Genomic DNA, 12,252 nt, shown 5'->3' on the forward strand with positions numbered 1-12,252 from the left:
ATTTACATTTGTAAAGAGAAAGGGTTGGGTTCTTAGAGGTCTGTGTCATTCATCTGATCCCAGGAGGAAGACCTGATCTTTAAGGGAGAGCCTCCAGGTCCTGCTCAAGTGCCTTAGAATCACATGAGTGTTCTTGTCAAAGGCAGTCTTGGGCCCCACCCCAGACTGACGGAATCAGAGTGGGGGAGGGGGAGTAGGTGTTGTAGGATTAGGGAAATAAGCACCCAAGTGGCTCTGTGCACTAAAGTTAGAACCACAGGACTCCAGGAATGGTTCGAAGTGCTGGAGAGGCAAAGCAGGGAAGGAATGTGAACTTGTTCTTACAATGTACTTTCCTAAGAATTTGTCTTTTTCATCTTGACCGTTCTTTTTACTGACATCTGGGCCCAGCAAAACAAAACCCTTGAAAGTTCCTTGAAGAACCAGGTGATTGTCATTGAATATTTGTTTTCTTAGCAAAATCTGTAGAATAATTAAAAATTAAGTGAGCCATGAATAAATAGACAATTAGTTGGCATCTTGGAAGCAGTTTAAAACTTTACATTGAGCCCTGGCTGGTGAGGCTTAATGGGTCGGGTGCTGGCCTGTGAACCATAAGGTCACTGGTTCGGTTCCCAGTCTAGGCACCTGCCTGGGTTGTGGGCCAGATCCTCAGTTGGAGGCGTGCTAGTGGCAGCCAGTTGATGTTTCTCTCGCATATTGCTGTTCCTCCCTCCCTCTAAAAATAAAGGAATAAATTAAAAAGTTTTAAGAAAATAAGTGGTAAAACTGCCTTTCTCAGAACATTTAAAAACTTCCATTGAGGTATGTTGTTCTTGGTATAATGATTTATTTTCTTTAAAGTCTATGACAGTTCCACCCAAAAGTAGTTTGTTAGAATGCACAGAATTAATGAATCAGTGAAGAGACTGGGCCCTGGCTGAGGTCAGTTCCTTCAGCAACAGGAGTTATTTGTCCAGGGATATCAAAGTTAAATTTGTTACTTGCATAGACTGTGGTGAAGGATTTATTATCAATCAATCCCAGGAAATAAACTTGAAATATTGTACAAGCAATGTGTACTTTTAATTTCAGCTTAGTATTTTTAAAAAGCATACTGCAGGTGCCAAGTTCTACATGCCTTATAATGTATAAATGTATCTTGTTCCGATTTTAGATGAATGAGCCAGCAGTTTTCAGTCTGAATTTAACACTGCTTTTAAAAATTATGTTTGAATTCAAAGTTCAAAAGTATTCAGTAAAAAGACCAAAATAACTAAACTATTCTTTATTTTTAGAATAAAGCAAGCATAGATGTTGATGTTTCAGATACTTAACTGTCACACGTGTGTATATGTGTATACATGTCACCTTGAGTTCATTTGCATACCCAGCACACCCTTTGTTTCTACATTAGGTCATGGCTACATGGACAACATAACTTAATTCTCTTATTAAAAGCATACCCATGAACTGTGCAATTATTAAACATGTCAGGCTCCACAGGGAAAACCAATAAAGGGCTATTTTTATAGCAGTTTTTTAATTTTAATATCATTAACTTATACACACATTTTTTACCACACCAATACGTAATAAAGTTATTTGATATTAATGATAATATTAAGGGCAATGGGACAATGTCAGTATAGTGTACCTCAGTGGTTTTGAAACTTTTACATTGTTTCTGGGTATACAACCTAGTGGTTAGACAATAGTATACATAGTGTTCCCCTTGAAGTCCTATTAGTAGAGCACTTGAATATCTTGCCTCTGGTCAAGCCTCTGTCTTAAATGCAAACGGGAGTGGGCAGATTGACTAGGCCTTCATCAACCACTGTTCATAGGTGTCTAGCAGATATGTTCAAGAATTGTTCCACTCCAAGTTTGCTGTCAATGCTTATTGTTTTGGGTTAGTGGGTAACACTGGGTAAAGAGGTCTTGGATCTGGTCTCTGTAGGGCTTCCTATATTTTACAGTTCTATCCAGCTCAATACACTGGTGATGGTTTTAGAGTTTTCTGATTGTCCTTCCTGTCCTGTTGCCTTTGGAAGGAGTCTTATGCTTAGGACTACATATAATGAAGCCCGTCCAAGCTTCATGGAGGGAAATAGAAAGCCAGCTATACTAGTGATTTGACTGCAGAAAGACCAATGAATTTTCTACTGTGTATTTAAAAAACATAGCATACACATGTAGAAGTTCATGGAGACTTATGCAGTGTTATGTTGCTGTTCTCAGTTACTATGCCCTACATTTGCCTAGTTCTTAAAGCAGAGTGGTATAAAATTGGTGTCTAGAACATAATCCTGCTTTGGTTCATTTTGAAAAATTAAGAAATTATAGTAGTTGTACCCTCTTGTTTTTATTTTTAAATAAAAAGCTAGAATTTATTTGTAGCACGTTAAATAATACAAAGGAAGTAGAAAAACATACCTATAAATAATTTCTCAAATATTAGAATACAACAGTTAAACTGCTCAATCTTAAAAGATAAAGTTAGGCAGTCATCCTCCACGTGACACTCACTAGTCAGACTGGTCTAGCATATCTGCTATGTTAGGTTTTGGGATGCTTAAAGTCCAGGGGCATTTATTTCTTTTCTCTAACTTCACATCTCAAAAAATTTTCCAGACAAGTTGAAAAAATAGACATTCCCAGAAATGTCAAGTTGCCGATACACCACACTTGCTTTCTCTCCATAAATAATGTGTGTGTGCACACATATACACATTCTGTGTTGTTTAAGCAGAGCCAGTCCTCAGTAAACTGTAGACATCGTGACACTATCAAGTGGCAGGTGGTGGACATCGACTCTGTACTTTTCTCAAAATAACAGATTGCCTTGCATCTAGCCATAGTGTTTTCATGGCAATGTTTATTATAGTTTTAGGGAAAGGATGAAAGAGAATTTCCAGAGTATAAAGAAATTGAGATGCGCAACACTATGAGAAATGGGGCTTTTTAAAAAGTTGGCACTTATTATATATACTGTCATGGAACTTGTTTCTTTTTGCTCAATATATCCTGGACATAATTTCCCATCACATTTTATGATAGAGATGCTCCCATTCACTTTACCTCCAGTGTAGTAGTATATGGCTGTCGTCATTGAAATTTAGATAGATATTGAAGGTACTTCCAATTGTCTCCAATTCACTATGGTTTGTTGGCCTCTAACCCTTGAAATGTGGAAAACCTGAATCTTGTGCTTCCATATCCTAGCCATGAGATTTGGGGTTTTTTTAAGTACCTATTTACATAGCCCTCCATGGCAGCCTGCCAGAGTCCATTTCTGTTCTAGGCAACCAGTGCAGGCTCAAACACAGCACTTTTTGGACCTGTGAGGAAGAATTGCCTATGTGGCCCTGGCAAGTCAACTCAGCAGAGAGGAAGAACTCTCTGCTGCTAAGCCCTGTGCACACAGTAACCCTGGGCCTCCAGGTGGATTTTGGTGTAATTTGCTTTTCTTGTAATGCAAAGATCCACTTGCTGATTGTGAGCAATGTGGTACAGAGACATCCAATCCCCAAATGTCTGAAGCATAAAACAGCAGGGGAATTCCAACCATGACACATGAAGAATCTTTCTCTCTTGATTTATGGTATTTCTCTCTGAGCCACCAGCTTCCAGAGTCTCACTGTTTTACCCTTTAACTAGATTCTCAGTTCTCACAGGCCAGGCTCTTCTGCCAGCCTCTTGAATGCTGCCTGGGACCACCATTACTGTCACTTCCTTTCACTGGTGTCTTCAAGGGTCACAGATTTAGGGTGGCAACATCACAAAACTAACATGGGGACCCCTGAATCACTGCATGAAGGAGGGTCACCCAACTCATGTTAACTGTGCCACGATTAAGAATTAAACTTTTAACTTCCGTCCAAGATGGAGGCGTAGGTAGACACATCGTGCCTCCTCGCACAATCAAAATAAGGACAGCAACAATTTAGAAACAAGATAACAACCAGAACTGACAGAAAATCGAACTGTATGGAAGTCAGACGACCAAGGAGTTAAAATAAACACATTTATACGAACTGGTGGGAAGGGTGGAGTTGGGTGGCCAGGCAGAGAGGGGTCACGGTGCAAGGAGCAGTGGGACCAAGTGTGTAAGGCATCCTGGGCACACAAGACCGTAGTGGGCAGACCCTGGGTGCACGGTCACAGCTAGTGGGCCCTGGGCCGGGATGGCGGCGGGCAGGCCCAGCGAGGCAGCAATTGCAAGGTACTGCGCTTGGGGTGGCTGGTTGACCAGACAGTCCCAGGGTCCCAGTGCCGGGAGGTGGAGCCTTGGGGCACTGATTGAAAATACCTGTGGAGGTTGAGGCACAGGGAGAGACTCCCAGCTTCACAGGAGAGTTCATTAGACCCCTGGGGTCCTAGAATGTGTACAAGCCCACCCTCATGGGAATTAGCACCAGAAGGGCGCAGTTTGCTTGGGGGAAGTGGCGGAAGGGACTGAAATACATCAGAGAGCAGAGCAAGCACCATTGTTCCATCTCGGGCCCTGCCCCCACATACAGCATCACAACCCAGCGACTGGGATGCCCCATCCTGGAGAACACCTAAGGCTCCACCCTTCACTACCTAACAGGCGTGACAAGACAACAAAAACATAGCCCAAATGGAAGAACAAATCAAAGCTCCACAGCAAATACAACTAAGCGACCAAGAGATAGCCAACCTATCAGATGCAGAGTTCAAAACACTGGTGATCAGGATGCTCACAGAATTGGTTGAATTTGGTTGCAAATTAGATGAACAAATGAAGGCTACGCTAAGTGAAGTGAAGGAAAATACACAGGAAACCAAAAGTGATGGGAAGGAAACTGGGTCTCAGATCAATGGAGTGGACCAGAAGGAAAAAATAACCAAACAGAAAAGAATAAAGAAATACAAATTCAAAAAAATGAGGAGAGGCTAAGGAACCTCCAGGACATCTTTAAATGTTCCAACATCTGAATTATAGGGGCACCAGAAGAGGAAGAAGAACAGCAACAAGTGGAAAAGTTATTTGAACAAATAATAAAGGAGAACTTTCCCATTCTGGCAAAGGAAATAGACTTCCAGGAAGTCCACGAAGCTCAGAGAATCCCAAAGAAGTTGCACCCAAGGAGGAACACACCAAGGCACATCATAATTACATTAGCCAAGGTAAAAATGAAGGAGAGAATCCTAGAAGCAGCAAGAGATACGGAGGCAGTAACCTACAAAAGAGTTCCCATCAGACTGTCAGCTGATTTCTCAAAAGAGACCCTGCAGGCAAGAAGGGGCTGGCAAGAAGTATTCCAAGTCATGAAAGGCAAGGACCTACATCCAAGATTGCTCTATCCAGCAAAGCTTTCATTTGGAATGGAAAGGCAGATAAAGTGCTTCTCAGATAAGGTCAAGTTAAAGGGGTTCATCATCACCAAGCCCTTATTTTATGAAATGTTAAAGGGATTTATCTAAGAAAAAGAAGATAAAAAATATGTATGGTAAAATGGCAGCAAACTCACAATTATTAACAACCACACCTAAAACAAAAACAAACTAAGCAAAAAACTAGGACAGGAAGAGAACCACAGAAATGGAGTTCACATGGAGGGTTAGCAACAGGGAAGTGGGAGGAGGAGAGAAGAGGAAAAGGTACAGAGAATAAGTAGCATAGATGGTATGTAGGAAATAGACAGGGGAAGGGGAAGAATAGTATGGGAAATGTAGAAGCTAAAGAACTTATGACACATGGACATGAACTAAAGGGGGGAAATGTGGATGGGAGAGGATGTGCAGGGTGAAGGAAAATAAAGGGGGGAAATGGGACAACTGTAATAGCATAATCAATAAAATATATTTTTAAAAAGAATTAAACTTTTATTTTCTTGAGCCATTAAGATTTTAGGATTTACTTGTTACCACAGTATAGCTTAACCTACCCTTATACAGAAATCAATGGACAATTCCCAGAAATATGTATATATAAAGACTTGTTCAACCTCACTAGAGAGGCAAGTTAAAACACCAATATGGGGTGTTTTCCTTTAAACCTATTTAATTGACAAGGACTTTAAAATGGATAGCCTAGCATTTTCTTATCAATGCTCATGATTACTGTTAAATGGTTGAAAAACAATACAATTTTTAAAAATTGTAACTCTAGAGAGTAGAGGGATAGTTAACAAGAGCTGGGGGGAAATGGGCAGAAATGTTGGTCAAAGGGTATAAACTTTCATGTAAAAGATGAGTAAATTCTGAAGATCTAAGGTACAGCATGGTGGCTGTAGTTAATAACATGTACCTGAAATTTGCTAAGAGAGTAGATCTTAAGCATTCTCACTACACACACATAACAGGAGAGGTAATGATTTCTTAGTCAACTTGATTGTGATCATCATTTTGCAATGTATATGTATATCAAATTATTCCCTTGTATACTTTAAATATATATATAGTTTGTATGCACCTGACATAGAGACACCCAAATATATAAGAAAAATCTTTGGGAGGTTTGGGAGAGGGGCTGGATTGGGAATCAAAGGGAGAAAACTGTACTTGAACAATGATTAAAAGAAAAAAAAAAGAAAAAAGAAAAATCTTGGAGGACTTCAAAAAAGATATAAACAGCAACACAATTATAGTAGGGGATTTTAACACTCCACTGTCAACAATGGATAGATCTTCCAACAAAATATCAATAAGGATATTGTGGCACTGAATGACACATTATATCAAGTGGACTTAACTGATTTACATAGAACCTTTCATCCCAAAGAAGCAAAATACACATTCTTTTCAAATGCATATGGGACATTTCCAGAGATAGACCACAGGAAAGGACACAAAACAAACCTCAACAAATTCAAGACAAGTGAAATCATATCAAGCATTTTCTCAGACCACAAGGGCTTGAAGCTAGAAACCAACCTCAAAGAAAAAATTCAAAAATACTCAAACTCATGGAGACTGAATAGCATGTTATTAAACAGTGAATGGGTTAATAATGAGATCAAGGAAGAAATCAGAAAGTTTCTGGAAACAAATGAAAATGAACATACAATAGTCCATAACCTGTGGGACACAGTGAAGGCAGTCCTGAGAGGGAAGTTCATAGCAATGCAGGCCTACCTAAAAAAGACAGAAACATTTCAAGTAAACAACCTTACCCAACACTACAAGGACTGGAGGGACAACAAAAAATGCCCAGAGCTAGTTGAAGGAAGGAGGTAATCAAGATCAGAGCAAAATTATGGGAGGGGTGGGGAGAAAATGTAGACAACTGTAATTGAACAACAATAAAGTAATGAAAAAAAGATCAGAGCAAAATTAAATAACATAGAGACTCAAAAAACAATTCAAAGGATCAGTAAATCCAGGAGCTGGTTCTTTGAAAAGATAAAATCAACAAGCCTTTAAGCAGACTCCTCAAGAATTAAAGGGAGAGGACCTAAATAAAATTAGAAATGAAAGAGGAGAAATTACAACTAATACCACAGAAATACAAAGGATTGTAAGACATTTATTTCAAACAACTACATGCCAAGAAATTTGAAAACCTGGATGAAATGGACAAATTTCTAGAAAAATATGATCTTCCAAAACTAAATGAAGAAGAAGCAGAAAGCCTAAACAGACCAATAACAGCTAATGAACTCAAAGCAGTAATCAAAAAGCTCCTGTCACACAAAAGCCCTGGACTGGACAGTTTCACAGGAAAATTTTACAAAACATTTAAGGAAGAGCTAACTTCCTATCCTTCTCAGACTACTCTAAAAAATCCAAGAGGAGGGAAGCCTCCCAAACTCTTTTTATGAAGCCAGCATCATCCTAATCCCCAAACTAGACAAAAACACAACAAAGAAAGAAAACTACAATATCAGTGATGAACATAGATGCTAAAATCCTCAACAAAATATTGGCAAACTGTATCCAGCAATACCATGGTAAAAAGACCATATACCATGATCAAGTGGGATTCATCCCAGGGATGCAAAAATGGTACAATATTCTCAAATCAATAAACATAATACATCACATAAAAGGAAAGACAAAAATCACATGATCATATCAACAGATGCAGAAAAAGCATTTGATAAGGTACAGCACCCATTTATGGTTAAAACACTCAGTAAAGTGGGAACAGAGGGAGCATTACTCAACATAATAAAGACCACATATGGAAAACCTACAATCAACATCATACTCAGTGGGCAAAACTAAAAGCTTTCCCACTAAGATCAGGAACAAGACAAGGGTGTCACCACTTCTATTCAACATAGTATTGGAAGTTCAATATTTCCAAAAAACTGTGGTACATTTACACAATGGAATACTATGCAGCAGAAAGAAAGAAGGAGCTCCAGCCCTTTGTGACAGCATGGATGGATCTGAAGAGCATTATGCTAAGTGTAATAAGCCAGGTGCTAAAATACAAATACCATATGATCTCACCTATAAGCGGAACCAATTAACAAAACAAGTAAGTAAGCAAAATATAACCCGAGACATTGAAATAAAGAAGAAACTGACAGTAACCAGAGGGGAAGGGGGAGAAAGAGGGAGATAATGGGGGAAAGAAGGTCATCCAGGGACATGTATAAAGGAGCCATGGACAAAGCCAAAGGGTGGAAGGATTGAGGGTGGGAGGTGGGGTGGGTGGGGCAGGAGAAAGTGGAGGTGGGAAAATGGAGGCAACTGTACTTGAACGACAATAAAAAAAGAATATATTATGTATATATATAATCTTGTCAATTATACCTCAATAAAGCTGGGGAGAAAAAAACAATAATCTGCAACTCTACATCCCAGGAAATAACACTTTTGGAGAATATTTACTGATGGCAAAATGCTTATGCTATAATACCAGGGTGAAAAAAGTTATCAATTTTGTAAACAATATGTGTGTGTGTGTGTATCCCAACTATGTATGAATGGAGAAAATACATGAAAATTTAACAATGGTATTTTCCTGGGGAATAGGAGCATAAGTAAATTTGTATTATAATCGATCGCAAAACATCAAATTATTTAAATATATTTATTTGTTATATATATTTAAATATGTATTAATATTATTGATGGCAAAATAAAATATATATGAAGGGCCACAGAAGCACAAATTTTTCCTGGGAGATGGGTAGTTTCCTATCTTCCTTCATTCTCAGGCATATTACTTTGGAACAGAAATGCTTCTTCCCCCAGCGGAGCCCCTGGTTCTGCCTCTCTCTCTCTCCTCTGGCCACAGAAACTGCCTATGGAGAAATTCCTTGTACAGATTGTTAAGCTCTTGCCAGGTATTTACTTCCTTTCTCTCCAACTAGGTGTGAACCCTCTGCTACAATGAACAGTTGCCTACACCCCTTTCTATTTTTCCTTAGTCTTTATACACAGTCCTGCACAAATTAGGTCTTCACGAAGTGTCTAAGATTTGTTGGTTAACTCTATGTTGTGCTAGATAATTACCTGAGTCCTCTTGACATTTCTCAATCCAGACAATTCCATAAATGATAATTTTATCCATCTGTCCTCTCTTAGATTCATATCTATCTTTCAGTTTCTAGTTCAGGCTGAGAGATTAAAAATCTCATTGTACTATACATCATCTCAATTCTTCACACTTGTTTTAATTATGGCCGACATCAGATATGGGCTTGGAGAAAATAAGCTTACATTTCTTTGCTTGGAAATGATTTATAGAAAGTTTGTCTTATAGCTACAACATGCAGCTTAATTATATCTGTGTCCTTATATACTGTTTTTCTTAAATTACTTTCATTTGAGACCATGATCTTAATGGGACAGATTCTGACATTCTAATTCAGATCTAAAGAAATGGCAGTGAGTGCAGCACATGTGTGTGTGTGTGCCCATAATTTTTTCTTGTTCCTTTACTACGAAATGCCAGAGATGGGTGGTCCTCAGCAGGACGGGAGTAGGGTTAGTGATGTGTCAAAGTCACATGGGAAGAGTTTTCACTCAGGTCTCACCCAGGTAACCCAGGATGAGCTCCTCTAGAGATCCTTAACTTAATTATTTCTGCCAAGACCCTTTTTCCAAACAAGGTCACATTCCCCTTTTCCAGCAGTTAGGAAGTGGACATACCTTTTTTTTAGGGGACAGCATGATCTTTAGAGGGGGAAGATCAGAACCTCTGTTTGGAGGTGTTTGTTAGTAACATTGTATAGCAGACTGCTGGATGCCCACAGTCTGGAATTTATTGCATAGTACCGGGTAGATATAGATTTGGGGATCATTAGTTTACAGAAGGAATTTACAGTCATGAGACCGGAGGAAATTACTGAGGAAAGTATTAATAGCGTTTGTAGAAAGAGATATCATTGGACTGAATTAGGGGCCTACTGAATGAGGAAGAGCCATCAAATGAGGCTGATATGGAGCAGGTAGTGAAGTCCCTTCAGTGTTTCACTGAGTCCAGTAATTTTCAAAATGAGAATTGGCCACTGGATGCTCAACATGGTGATCACTGGTGAAGTGGATGACAGAAATTTCAGTGAAGTGATGAAGATAAATATCGACTCACCAAGAAAAAGAGAGGAGAAAAATGGAGACAGTGGATTTATACAATTTTATTCAAGTTTTATCACAAAAGGAAGGAGAAATGTGTGAATGATAACTAGAAAATGTGGAATCAAAAGGTGGTTTTTATAAGATAGGAGAAATAACAGCATGATTGTATGCTGATTGGGGGCGGGAGCTTACGGGAATAACCAACAGACACAGAGAGAATACTCGCTGGAACAAGTTTCTAGAGCAGTCCAGGAAGGGGATGGGAGTTAATGCACAAGGGGAGGGCTGGCTCTCCTAGGAGTTCTGAGTGAACAGTGAACAGGGTTGCGGAAAGATGGCAAGAGGGCTTACTTCCTTTTGGTGCATGAATGAATTAAATGAGCTTTTTAAAAATAATTAACTTTTTTAGGGAGAGGGGAAGGGAGGGAGAAAAAGAAGGAAAGAAATATCAGTGTGTGGTTGCCTCTCACGTGGCCCCTACTGGGGACCTGGCCTGCAACCCAAGCATGTGCCCTGACTGGGAATTGAACTGGTAACCCTTTGATTGGCAGCCCACACTCAATCCACTGAGCTACACCAGCCAGATTAAAAGATCTTTAAAACCTGCTACCAATTACCTAACGTACAGTCATATCTCTTCCTCAAGAAGGAATGAATGGCGTTTGGGGGAAGCAGGATGTAAGAGAGTGGGGAATGGCATTTTTGAATCTGGAATTGATTACAAGTTCTCATGTATATGATGACCTTTTCTTAAGTGTGAACAAGATTTGAACAATTTCATCCGAGGTTTCCTTAGGTCATACTCCTTTTTAGCTGCTCAAATATGGCTATTATTTAAAAAGTTATTTTTTTTACTTCTTATACATTTGAGGGAAACTATTTCTTAAATGACTTTTAAAATTGTGTTTGAACATTTGTCTTCAAGGTTGCTTTCAATATTTAGGTAAATTAAACAAATTACTTAAAGGCAGGAGGTAAATTTATTTATTTATTTTTTTAATATTTTATTTATTTATTTTTAGGGAGGGAAGGGAGGGAGTGGGAGAGAGAGAGAGAGAGATCAATGTGCGGTTGCTGGGGGTTATGGCCTGCAACCCAGGAATGTACCCTGGCTGGGAATCGAACCTGGGACACTTTGGTTCCCAGCCCACGCTCAATCCACTGAGCTATGCCAGCCAGGGCTGGCAGGAGGTAAATTTAAACTAATACTCAAAATTACAAGTTTAATGAGAAATGAATAAATACCAAACTCAGAAGGAGATAGAAATGATCATTCTTGTGATAATGTTACATTAATGTTTTGTTTCCAATAGTTCTAAAAATATTTTTCTTTTAACATAATTACTAAGGATGCCTACTAGAGGAATTTCCAAATAACCCAAATTACTATTTAAAAAAAAATTAGCAAACTCCATCAGATTACCTCTTTACCTAAAGAGAAATTACCATTTTAATTCCCATGCAGTTTTAAATGAAAAATCTTAGATTCAACATCCCTCTAATTAAAAAAGGCAGATAACAATTAGAAGTATTCAAGAATTTCCTTCATCTCTTTTAATAATCATAAACTGAAACATATCCTTTGTATAAATGCCTAATGGTTGGGAGGGCAGAGATTTTTTACACATTTGTAAAATGAGGGTATTTTAGAGGAGTATTAAAATTACAGGTGTAGATAGCTTCATCTCACCTGTATTTCTCATAGGTCCAGAAGGCCAAAACTTTCAGGCCTCATGAGACTAAAATTCCACGTCTTTAAATAATTCACGT

This window comes from Phyllostomus hastatus, unplaced genomic scaffold, assembly GCF_019186645.2.
Source record: "Phyllostomus hastatus isolate PE091 unplaced genomic scaffold, TTU_PhHast_1.1 phas_scaffold_1674, whole genome shotgun sequence".
Taxonomy (NCBI): domain Eukaryota; kingdom Metazoa; phylum Chordata; class Mammalia; order Chiroptera; family Phyllostomidae; genus Phyllostomus; species Phyllostomus hastatus.